The sequence below is a fragment of the Polyodon spathula genome, chromosome 24, assembly GCF_017654505.1.
Source record: "Polyodon spathula isolate WHYD16114869_AA chromosome 24, ASM1765450v1, whole genome shotgun sequence".
NCBI classification, from domain to species: domain Eukaryota; kingdom Metazoa; phylum Chordata; class Actinopteri; order Acipenseriformes; family Polyodontidae; genus Polyodon; species Polyodon spathula.
Window position 1 is genome coordinate 11,246,661 of NC_054557.1, and position 13,575 is coordinate 11,260,235.

Sequence of the window (13,575 nt, forward strand, 5' to 3'; positions counted from 1 at the left end):
ATGAGGGGTTTAGAACTATTTCAGTATCAAATTTCACTTGTCGTTATTCTGTTATGTGCCCACTGCGCCACCAAATTTAGTTATATTTGTTTGGTTTCCATCAGACCCCTTTGGATTAATTGACTGTGGGTGTGCAGTGGGGCTCTAATGAACCTAGATGCAAGCCCCAAATCCAGTCCTGGGCTAGGAACAGCTTATAGCTTCTACTAAAAAGGAGATGGGTTCCAGTGTGACACTAATATTTTAATTCCCCTGGTAAGAAATGATGGGCAAAGAACAGGCAGCAGGAATGCATTTGCAGTTCTGAGTCGTGTATCAGAAGCTGACACAGCTGCTGGTTTAATCCCCACTGACAGTATTATACCTAACATGTGATTTTAAAGTATTTTCAGGAAGATAAAAGCCCAGCCATACCAAAATGGTTGCAGTAAGTATTATATTGTACTGTGCTATTTTAAGAGAGATCCCCAAAAGGAAGAAGGCCTGCCAAACATTCAATTTTTGGTTTTTAATCCATAGAGAGTTCTTAAACCACCATTAGCAATTCACAGATATGGTGTTACTTTTAATAATCAGCGTTGGTGCTGAGTTTCAGTTCTGTGTCAGCAAAGAACACTTTGTGACTCAAAATGAATGTTTATAATTTATGTTTGTACTGTAGAAATGCATGTCTGGACATACATGGGTTTCATTTGCCCTGAATCACCTGTATAAGGAACACATTTTTCTCCATGGTGGGGTAAGCATAAGCCTTATGTAATAAGGGCCTCTTTATCCACTCTGGTGTCCTTGTTGGGTGTTAGTACCTGATGTATGGATACAAGGCAAGCTGAAATGAACAGGCTGAGAACACATGCATTATGGATTAGTGGGTCCACACACAAAATCATTTAAGCACTGCCACCTTTTAGAAAGCTAAATGTAAATCGAGTTCATTAATTAGATTGACATTTAATACAATATGCATGAGCATTGAACTGTGACAAGGTTCTGTTATTAAGCATTATTATCGGTTAGTATACAGAAATGCAAATTGTATTTTCTATAGGATTACATAAACTATAATATTATGTGCAAAGCCTATATGCTAATACACAAGCCAGTTAGCATTTTAAGTAATGCACTAATGCAACGTGCAAAAAAAATGAATTGCGAATGTATGGGTATATTGAGGTATCTGTCCGCCTGTCTATGTCAGACCTACATATTTACATGTGCGTGCAGTGGATATGATTAGGTTTAGTTTTGTATTTACAGCAACTACAGGGGATGGATGTCACAGATATGCTTGTTCTGCTTAATCACTTTATCCATTACAGCATGTGCCTTTGCAGTTTCATGAACCTAGAATATTAAAAATACAATCTCATAATCTCAAATCAGAAGAAACACAAGCTTCACATATTGGAATCCGACAGACATGTTCTGATTACATCAGCCAGAGAAGGCTGCTCAATATCCTAGAAGCATTTATTAATGAAGTAATTGCATTTGTTCTGGCCTGGAGCCCTTTCCCTGAGTGAAGTGAATAATAAGATGGCACTTGTGGTGACTTCAGAACACATGAGGCTGGGTGTAGGTACAGTAATTGACCTATGTGTTCACTTATTAACAGTAATTATTTTTACATCACCCTAGAGAAACCCCTGATGAAGATGCTTAACAATGAATCTTGCCTTCGGTACTGACTGCTGTGGATACAGCGCTCAAAAACATCTGACAGGACCATGCTGTTAAAAAAACAATACAGAAAAAACAGGGGGTGGATTTCTGTCAGTGAAGACAACTTATCTGTAGCCTGTAGCAGAAACGATTCAGGTTTTTGACTTTCTGAAGAGGATTCACAGTCATTACTGAAAATGTTTTGGAAGCAATGGGCAAGGGCAACCTGTTCTGTAATCATCGGGTTTCATGGTATGAATGGCATCATTGTACATGTCAAAGAAGGGCGCAGTGTTCATTTTATTTCTGCTTTATTATTTTTGATTATTTTTATCTAGCCACAGTTGAGTACTGAATTTGGTACTAGCACATAACTTGAGTAACAAAGACACAATAAAGAAAAAAACTGCTGATCAGCCCAGGACAGGACAGTGAATCACTGAGTGATACAATGGTGAATGAATGAGTTTGATTTCTGCTCATAGCTAACTATCTACGTGATATATATATAAAAAAAAAAAACCCTAGGTGTTACATTTGATACAGAACTTTCTTTCGAAGCACATATTAAAAATGTCACAAAAATGTCCTTTTTTCATTTAAGAAATATTGCAAGACTGACTCATTATTTCCAGGCAGGATACAGAAAGAATGCATGCCTTTATATCCTCTAGGATTGACTATTGCAATGGTCTTTTCATTGGGACTAACCACAACATTTATTCTCGCCTTCAACTTGTACAAAATGCTGCAGCTAGAACTTTAACTCGGGTCAAGATGCGAGAGCATATCACCCCGGTGCTGGCATCTTTGCATTGGCTACCAGTTAGTTTTAGAATAGATTTTAAGGTGTTGCTGCTAACTCATAAGGCTTTAAATGGTCTCACACCTTCAGACCTTAAAGATCTTTTGGAATTCTATGTACCCAATCGCTCGCTCCGATCACTGGATGCTGACCTACTGTCTGTACCTATTATTCAGAAAAAAACTTCAGCTGGTAGATCTTTTAGTTATATGGAACAGCTTGCCCATCACAATTAGAGAAGCCCCTTCAGTCAACGTCTTCAAGTCTAGACTAAAAACCCATTTCTATAGCCTGGCATTTTCATCCAGATGATCCGCTTGCCTCATTATTGTTTTTTTAATTTATTATTATTATTATTATTATTATTATTATTATTATTATTATTTATTATTATTATTATTATTATTATATCTAGATTAAAATCATATTTTTATAATGCAGTTTATATATTCTATTTTGTTTTTATTATGTTCTTTTTTAAAATGTTTACTTCTGTTCAGTAATATGCATTGTTTATGCCATTGTAAAGCGCTTTGTGGCGACCTGTTGCTAAAGGCGCTATATAAAAATCAAACTGAATTGAATTGAATATGTGCATTTTCACTGCTCTGTCATTGTGTCCCCTATGGGTTGCCCTGAACTTGTTCCATGGTCCAGCGCTCCATGTCGGCTGGATAAACCACAGCATATGTCATATAATAATAAGCCAAGTAGCCTTATGCAAGTCTTACTGTCTTTATGTGATGGAGATTGCATGTTAAACCGTGAGTATCAACAATTACTGTATCTAAAAACACCCAAAATGTGACCGCCATGTTATTATACCGTCATTTTCATTCCAGATAACTGAATATATAACAAGTGCATCGTTTTTAATAGTGGAATCCTGATTCTTCTCACGCAAGTATCTTGATACAAAGAGGGCAAAATCTGGAATGAAAGGGAATTTTTTTTCATATAAAAAAGCGTGTCTGATATCGAAAATGTATTTATGTTTTTACAAATGATTACAAGCTGTTTATGCATGAAATGATACTGGATCCAAAAAAAAAAAAGTGATCGATAAAATCAATTGGTCAGCGAATCAATCCTTCCTTACCAGTGGCAGGTGTGAGGTTGTGATGGGATTCAGATGCCCGGGCGTGGTTGTGGGTTTGTTGTTATTCTGCATTCCTCCTCTTCAGAAATGCAGCACGGCGCGCGCACGCTGAACACAGCTTGCTGGGTTGTTATTGCGTTATTCTGATTCCCGGGTTAATTAGCACTCTCGGCGTGTGGCTCAGATACTGGGACACAATACAGCAAGTGCTGGTGGTGCTGCACCTTCTTTCATTAGATAAAGGCAGAGCATTTCTCAGAGGAAGACGCATTCACTTGCAGGTAAGCGATGAGGGATGCCATCTGCATTACGGCACACAGTTGCCTTGTTTGCATATAGAAACAATAGCATTGTTACAACAGCAATGTTGTGATTTTACAAGTGGTGCACATTTAAACAAAGTAGCTGAACAATCTGTTCCTCAAAAGACAATTTGGAATTTCGCGCGAGCTGTTGATTTTCGCCGTCGTAGCAGTTTTTATTATTATTATTATTATTTATTATTATTATTATTATTATTATTATTGATTATTATTATTGGTTGTTGTTGTTGTTGTTGTTTTAGATTGCATTTGGCGTTTAGTTTGGTTTATCCGGCCTTAGACTGAATACAGTTCAGGTGTAGTATCTAGTAGAACGCGATAACGCGTTTCTTTAACAGTCAGTTGTCAGTTAGCAGGTGTTTTGTCGATGCACGAATACATACACTTTGAATTTCTTGTTGTTTTGGATAGTAGTTATTTGGAGTTATTTGTATGCTTTAATTTTGATCATGGACAAGTTTATTTTTTATTTTTTGCTTTTGTTTAAAATGCCCTTTCATGACAAGGCGATGCTTATGCTTGTGCTGGTGCTGTCTGTACGAGAGTAGTTTACTATATATAGTGTAAAATGCAGTACAATGCTAACGTAAAAACTACCGGCTTGGAGTTTAAGCGATGTTCAATCACAGATTGGTTTATAAATGTTAATGTATTTTGCCGGTTGCAGTTGATGGATTGTATTTGTTGCCCACAGAATACTGGATGTAAAGCTAAAGGCTTCCAGTGCTGATGGTATTCACTAGACTCGAGCACAGCTAAACTAATCCAAATTGCTGACTGATTTATTTCTCATAACGAGCTCTCGAGGGAACAGACTACTTTCATTTAGAATTCTGTACATTTTGGAATTTTTGCATAGCGTTATCTGGCAAGGTATACAAAGTTTAAATCTAGCAAGGCTCAGAGAATGGGCAAACCTAGCATGGTCAAAATGGTAATTTATTACACAGAGAAATGTGTAATATGGTTCCCGTTTGTCACTCTGTATGCCTGCCCGTTAACGTTTTATTTTGTACTAAAAACACATTGCTGTATATTTGATTGATTGCATATTTCTATTTCTTTGCTACACGGTATACATTTTTTTTTTCGACTGGACAACACATTTGATGATATATTTAGTGACGGTAGTAGCTCCTACGGTGTTGAAATTACATCTTTGTTTAAGATTGAATGCATTTGAATTGCAATATAAAGAATGTTCAGTAGTTTCCTGTAAACAATTATGCTTTGATTTTGTTACAATTCAGAAGCCTCACTCAAGGTGAATCCTGATATATGCACAGTATATTGTTATAGAGCAACATAACTATCATGTAGTAAATTTCTAATTACAATATATTCCCCAAAGTTAATTTAAAAATGACAGGCTACAGTATAACGTTTATTGATCAACAGAGAGCTGGAAAAAGTGCCAGTAGATGCATGTCGGGGGTTTTGTTGATTGAACTGTAGTGTCCAACCTGCCATTTGCACTGGCATTTAATGTCCACCCCAAAGTCTGCAGTACTATACATGGCATGCTGTTAGAGTACTACAGTAGTACTCAGGTGTGGCTCTTTAATCTTTATTTATTTAATTAAACAGTCCAGCACCATGAGGATCTGTTTTGAACAAGGTCCTGGGCTGAAACTAGTAGCGAGGAGTAATGAAAAATGACTAAAACAGAAGAATAAAAACATAACTGACTTCTATGTGTGCCTCCCAAATTTTTTGCTATACTGGAGTTCAGTGCCAATACTGGTGTGCTCCAGAACATTGGTTTTGCTATTGATGACCTTCTTCCCCTCTATACAGTATAACATTGCACTGTATGTTGACAGTACCAGTTTCAATATTCAGACAGGCTTTTGCAGTGGAAAATCTTCATTAGGAAGCATTTATATTCTAACAGTTCCTGCTGATAATTGATAATTATGACTAAACGCTGCGGTTGATGTTTAGCTTGAATATGGCTCTGATGCCGCCCACACTATTTCTGTGGATGGATAGATAAAAATGCAAAACCTTATAGTCTTAATCCTTCTAACCCGGGGAACATTATTTAGAGCCCTTGCTTTATGAAGCAATATGACAACTTTGGTATTTATTTATTGTAACATATCCGTTTTGATACGGACTAGACAGTGAATAGACCTAAGCAATTTCCTTGTTCTAGTTCTATACTATAAGTCACAATTTCCACAGACTTCATATGTTTTAATTAGGGCTGTCACTCAATTATAGAATTTGATCGGTTAATTTATGGGCATTAGTTGATTAATCGGTAGATTAATCTATGCACGTTTTTAATAAAGGTAATGATCTTAAAGCAGCTGTCCTGTTAATTGGAGCAGTCCTAGTTTTAATTTAAGGACTTTTAGTGGTGTGTTTTGGGGGGGGGGGGTGTCATTAAATTGTCATAAAACAGGGAAATAGAGTAGTTTTACAGGAGAACACTGATTAGAATCCACAGACACATGCCTGTAGAACACTTGAAGGACAACATGAACTGAATTAAAGATTGAAAGACTGCTAGACTATACAATGCAATACAATGCTGTTTTACAGTTCTGGTTCAAATATAGGATTTGTGGAAAATACAGTTATGTTTTTTTACACAGTACTGCTTTTTTGATTTTTTTTCTAGACCTGATTTTTCTAAGCATTGGCCAAATAGATGTATAGAAAAAAAAAAACCTGTCTTCATCTTCAGGGATAAAAAAAAAAAAAAAAAAAAAAAAAACCCTGTGGCTTGACTAGCTGAGCTTGTGAATTGCTACACTTATTTTCCATGCCACTCGAAGGCTGTTGTTCATATTCGCCAACAGAGCTTAGACCAGGCACGGGAGGCCAGGCTTCTTGACAGGGAGCGGCCTTAGAACTGAGCTGTGAGCTTATCTACCAGGGCCCAACAACATGCATGGACTGATAGAAAATCTAAAGTGAATGCGCCCATATGGCAAATCTTTTTATTAAGGGCATTTAAAGATATTGGGGTCTATTTTAATGATGTTAAAAACTACAGCTTTTAATACCACTGCCTCCCCAAAATATTCACCTGATACGTGTACAAACCTGTGTTGCAAATAGCTGGAATCTGTTATATTCTCTGTGATATGGGCTCTCTTTAGTGTGGTTTAAATTCACAGCAAAGGCAGGCATCTTTGTCCATACGTGACAATGTGGGCTTGCAAGACAACAATGGCGTTCCTGTGCCAAGGACCTACACATCCAGCCTATAGTGACTTTTAAAGGGGTGCTCATCAAGAGTTTCATATTTTCAACTGTCTTCCTGTAAATGGTATTCACACATGGCAGCCCAAACCTCGGTAGTATTCTGTATAGTTTCTGTTATGTTCTGCAACGCTGAAAAAAAAAAAAAAAAAAAAAAAAAAAAAAAAAAAATTGTTTGTTTAGGACGTTCTGTCATGTGCCTGCAAAATGTCTGAAAAAATTGTATACAGATTGTTCTCTGGTCAAAGACATCCCAAAGAGGGAAAGTGATCAGTAACAAAATACATTTACTGCGTGAAAAAAGTTTAAAAAAACAAAACAAAACAAAAAAAAAAAAGTTTAATTTTTTAAAGGGACCTGAACATCTATTGTGCAATGGAAAAAAAAAACAGAGTATATAAATACAGTGATAAACCTGTAAGCTGGTCACCAGCTTGTACTAGCTCTTGCTGCAAGGGGGGCTATTCATACTCACGGTTTAATGATTGTCTGCTGGAAGCAGTCTTTACTTTACGCTCCTTTCAAGTCAGAGTGTGTTAAAGAGAATCGTAGAATAGTCTCTGGATGCATTTTCATGAAAGCTGTCCTGGCAAAGCTTTGTCCTCTTGGGACAGTTTATTTTGAGATCTCTTCTCAGCTATTCCATTTGGTCATGCTGCTTAAATATGGGGGACCATTATGGTAAACAAACTGTTTCTTGTACTAAAGACAAAGTGTGAACTATTTTGTCAAGGAGAAACAATAAATTAAAGAGTTCTGGTTTTAGCAATAAAGAATGATATATAAATAAAAAAACAACCCTGCAACAAATAAATAAACAAGACTCTTGCTTATTTTGTGTCACAAAATCTCACCAAAAAGTAGTTTGAAAGTAGAAGATCATATAGTCTCAAACACATCTGCAAAATTTTGCAGAAATACAGAAGACTGTTTTTGTAATGTACTGTTAAAATATGATCATATAATACCATTACAACTGTTACATTATTGGTACTGCTGTTATGATATTGTAACAGTCTGTTAAAATTATTCCTTCTTTAAATGCCTCCTTAGAGTGTTATGCATTTGGTTATCACGAGAGGTTATTAAAAGCACTTTTTATTGGAATGACATTTTTAGTGTATGAAGTACTGTATTAAATACTATCCTAATGAAATACAGAAGTGTAATCCCTCAACTAGAACAGAATGGATTGTGCAAAATAGTCCTAATAGCAGGAGATCTTCAGCCTATAAATGGAGAGGGACTGACAGAATGGTCTTATTAAATTGTAATTATATAGCTGGTTGAAGTAATTCATTGTGTACAGTTGGGACATTATTATTTGCCTATCTGAACTTCAAAACTATATTTTTATCATACACCGTTACAAGGATTTGTAACTGCACTGTGGGGGTTCTGTCATCCTCCAACAGCAGGTATTGATCAACATGGAGATTAGTAAATGTCTTCCCCCGTCTGTTTTAACTGTCATGTGTTGACCTGTGTTTAGAGCACCATCGTGTTGACCCTAGGTGAATTCGTTTGCAAGTGGCAGGTGCATTGCAATGCCTAGTAGGGAAACCGCGAGCAGGAGCTGTCAAGAGGGAGCTTTTAAAAAAAGGCGTGGAAGCTAATGAGATAGACAGTATGACTGGGGAAAGAAAAACAAGCTCTTGGCCTTATGTTTTGTCTGAACCAGTTGTTTGTGTAATTGCTCAGCTTTTGAACTGCACAGTAAGTGCTGCAGATATTTTTCATTCTGCCATGTGTGAACGATGTACTGCGATGATGTTTTTTGTTTTTGTTTAAAAATGAAAGTAGCAATTAGTACACAAAGGTATTGCTTAATGTACTGAATCATTACACCGTTCTGCTGTACCACAGAATAATATAATAGATGTCACAAGATGCTGTAATTCTTTACAACACTTGACATTTCATCTATATGTGAGTGCTGTGGTAGATTTTAGGAATGTATTTTGTCTCAAAACTATTTGCACTTCTGTCTTTTATCCTTGTTATTACAACTACCACCTCCTTACAGGAAGCAGCAGATGTTTAAACATTTAAATTAATGTTTTTTGATCAAGCAAAATGTAACCCCAAGCAGAAGGAACAATAACGAAGTTGAATATTTTATTGCAACTTAACTGTGGGAGCTGTGAGTCTGTCACGTGTCTTCATAATGACAGGAAAATGACATTTGAGATTGGAAGCAGCAGCATGCTGTTTCAGTGTTTGCAAATCTGTGAGAAGCTGATCGGTTGAAAAACTTTTGATGCCAGGCCAGATTTATTATCATGATTTTTTCTCTGCATAATTAACGTGGGTTGAGGAACCAAAAGAAACTCAATATCAGTCCAGTGTACTTCTGTTAGTTGTTACTCGAGGCAAGTTACAATAAAATGTGTAGGTTTGCAGCGCACAACGTGGTGCAGGAAATATCCTGCCTCTGAAAGAGAGCAGACTTGGGGGCTTTTGCTGTTATTTTGTTGCCATTCTATTTTTGTAGCTGCAAGTAAGCTCGGTTTTGGCTTGTGAAACTGGGAATTTGTTTTTGCTTTGATTGAACGTAACACCGTGAGCGTGGCTTGAGTGGCCATTGTAGTCTTGCACCCTGGGGAGCTGGGAGGCGTGATAACTAGCTTCCTGTTGATTTCCCACATGTCTACGAATGAAGAGTTATAGGAGAAAGCAGATCTATTTATTTGCCTTCACCGATCAAATCCGCCATGTTGTTCAGACATTTTAAAGAGCTACAGTAGCTTATGTGCTACACATCTGCATGTGTACTCCCTTTCTTATTGTTAAACTGTGCTAATCAAAACTATTTCTTTCAGCATCAGAGCCTCAAGGTCTTTGGGTGAAACACCTTAATGTTTTTCATGTTCAAGAACAAGCTCTTTTGATGTAACATTTGTAGACTGCCGCAGTGCACTGTTTAACTTCAGGCATACTTTCAGTTCTTGCACAGCATTTTATAAGTCTTTAAACTACATCTATCTGGAATTATCAACACCTTTCTTCCTATTACCTACTAAACAACAATAAGAATGACCCTTTTACTCAAACCTGAAGGCACTCTTCAATACTGCAGGGTACTGGCTTTCATAAGGATTTTATAGGACAGGCAGGTGATTTATATCTGCTAGTTACTGTGCCTTTTTTTAATACTATGGCTTGAGCCCTTTATGTAGAATCCTGAAGACATATTGAATTTACATGAGCAAGGAAATTATCTCTTATTATGTGCTACACATTTTTAAAAGTGTATACTGTCTGTATCTAGACTAAAGAATGAAAGATCTTCCTTCTGGCCTGCTATTTGTATCTTGTTTAAGGGCTGTAAGTGACCAGTTTCTACAGTAAAGGTGATTTTCATGACTGGGGTGTAGTTCATTCACTGTCATGGTAAAGGTTCTTTTTACATGGATAATATCACCTTGCGAGCTCCTGTCAGATGCACACTATTAGATTATCTTGCTGTGCTACAATATGCCCTCTTTTAAAGAGATGCCCCCGCCTCATCCCTCGAAAAGAAAATTCTGTTGCCTATGTTTTATTCAGCTACTGCAAGGAAGTGATAGGAGCATGTTGTTTCAAATCCGTGCGCATTAGCATTTAAATGCAGCAGATCTATTTCTTTGAGTTGCCTCCATTGTTTCCTGCTGAATGAGTCAGAAACTGCCATTTTTCGAGATCCTTTTGCAAAGGAAACTGTATCCAGGGGAGACCAGCATTAAAAAAAAAAAAAAAAAAGACAGCATTAAAAAAAAAAAAAAAAAGCGTGAAAAGAATGAAATTTGAATCTCTATGGGCTGATTTTACCTTCTAAATAAACAGTATGGCTGTACTATATTATATACTTTATACAACACAGAGCATGTCTACTGCATGTAGGTTATAGTGTACACAGTATAGAATTTGCCCACCAGATTAGAATAATTTTGATGAAGCAGTTTGTCTTTTAAAATGCCCTGGGGGACAACAGGCAGTGCATAGTTTCATTAATCACAGATATATAAAACCACATACAGTACTGTAGTCATTACAGCCAGTTATAAAATATTCAAATACTGTATTCAAAGAAGTTTGTAAGCACATCTTAAGCACAAGCAGCTTCTTGCAAATACTTCATTGCAATATTAACTAATAAAGGAGAGAGAGAGAGAGAGAGAGAGAGAGAGAGAGAGAGAGAGAGAGAGAGAGAGAGAGAGAGAGAGAGAGAGAGAGAGAGAACCACTATACATTATTATTCTAGGGTCCCTGGATATTTTTGGCAGGTCGTCCTCCGTAGAATTTAAGTAATCTGTAAACAGTACTAGTGCTGGATGCGGCTGTGGAGAGAGTGGGGTGCAGATGAGATTGGAACCTGATCACAGTGGAGAGAGAAACACGGTGGTGGATTAGATTCAAACTGGATAATGGGTGGAGGTGAGGTCGGATGAAGTGTCCATCAGTGTAGACAAACAATATACAGGATAGGCAGGGATGAAAATAAGACTCCTATTGCATAGGAGTTTCCCCCATTACCGGTTTTAAAATGAGCCTGATTAACCACATTGTATAGGTAACAATCGCAGGTGTGTCTCTTATTAAACTCATACAGAAGTAAAACAGGGAATGGATCAAACAGCTATGCAATGGGAGTCCTATTTCCATCCCTGGGAAAGCCACCTTTGTATTGAACCATAAGGCAACTCTGTGCAGCTGGCTCTTTTGATTTTATGTTATTTTATTTTATACTGTGGTGTTTACAATAGTTTACATTTGTAAATGTTTTTGAAGGTTTTCCCTCTTTTTTTTTTTTTTTTTTTTTTAAATTGATCTTTTTATAACAGGTTGTGATGTGCTGGATGAGATTTGACAACCTCATGAGTGCTTCAATACTGGTATTGGACTTGTGATGACAGCTGTAAATCCAGACGGTGCCAACAGCTTCTGACTTGCGCGTGACTTCTGTGGAATCTTGTAATCAATTTGACAGCATCTGTCTGTTTAGGAGGGGTGGGTGAATTTGTTTGAGCATAGTTAGCACAGAATATGAATGCAAAATCCACTAGGACGGCAGCTGTATGGCTAACCTCATAAGTAAATATGTTCATGTTGGGTACCTACTATAGGTTAACATAACAACACATCTCTACATTTATTTTAAGCAGGAAAAAAGATTAATAATATTGCTACTCTCCCAGTGTGTTCCAATGCTAAACTTCTAACCAAGCGCTTTTATATTTGTACATGTCAGCAAGGCTCCACCTTGGAGCGTGAGGCTGAAGTTAATGAGCATCACTGGGTCTGTGCAGCAGTTGATATTGGTTGGATTCAATGTGTGGATCTTTTGAGTATTGTTGGTATATTGTTACAGTAGGTACTGTGAATCTCTTTGTTGCATGCCTATCCTGAGATTGTGATCAGCATGGGCTTTACTGTGTATCTCCACAATGGGAAAACAACAAAAGCTAAATAATTAGCCACATGTTACCTGCTTTCACACCATATTTTAAATGATTTTGGCTGCTTGTTGAATAAACAAAACACTTCTAACAAGGGCTTCAGACAAAACGGCAGTTGGGTAGTTAGATAAATACAGTGGTGGATTTGAGAGGATATGAAAAACAAGTGTTGTGCATTTCAGTGTACCTCTTAATACACATACTGTACACTACGTCTTTTGTTACTGTAGGATAATATAATTGTCGTTTTTAATTTTATTTATTTACTTGAAAGTGGTTATTGATGTTCAGCAGCTGTTATTCAGGACTGTAAGCTACTATAGTGAGATTAATGGTTACTCATAGTTTGCCTCTGTCTATGAATGAAATCCAATTTACTTGATCTCTTTTTAAAAATCTCACATACTGAGGCTTTTTAAAAGCGATCCCATCAATATGGGATCATCTGTTCAGCCCCCCCCCCACCATCCAAAGCACACAGTTTCTGCTTTATACCATAGCTAAGAAGAGTGCTATGGAATTCAATGAAACTTTATACACTAAACAAAAATGACACGGAAAGCAGTAACAATTCGAAGAGTGCTTGTTTTGGGATTTCAGCAAAGCAAGTGAATGCAGCACAGATTTTCAATGGATCCTTTTTCAGTAATAAGTTGTATGGTTTCAAGTCTTTTTTTTTGGGGGGGGGGGGGGTTATGCTGTACAGTAAGTAGGGCACAGCCACGGAAAGCCTTCTGTGAAGTGCAGAAATGAAATGTTTAAGTATTTTTGGATGGTTTTGTAGCTGACACCACAGTCTGTTTAATTGGTGTTGAACATATTCAGTTTTTTTTCATTTTTGCATAAGTGTCATTCCATGCCACTCAGCCAGTGCCGTTGCCAGTCCATCTCAGATTTTTCTTAAGAATTCACCTGGGGCTTTTCAGACATTTTAAATTCCCCCTTCGACCTTTGACCATGTAAAGTGAATTGGCCAGTTTGGATAGAACTATGTGGTACTTTAACTTCACCAAAGTGCCCACAAGCAATGCT

General features: G+C 37.1%; 1 protein-coding gene across 5 annotated transcripts in view; it reads left to right on the forward strand.

The window, feature by feature from the left end:
* The first annotated feature begins 3,747 nt into the window (after positions 1 to 3,747).
* apba2b (amyloid beta (A4) precursor protein-binding, family A, member 2b) overlaps positions 3,748 to 13,575 on the forward strand; it is a 56,780-nt gene continuing 46,952 nt past the window's right edge. For all 5 annotated transcript variants that reach the window (XM_041226843.1, XM_041226844.1, XM_041226845.1 and 2 more), the window contains exon 1: positions 3,748 to 3,847. The gene's annotated coding sequence lies outside the window, so the exon portion shown is untranslated. The remainder of the gene's footprint in view (positions 3,848 to 13,575) is intronic.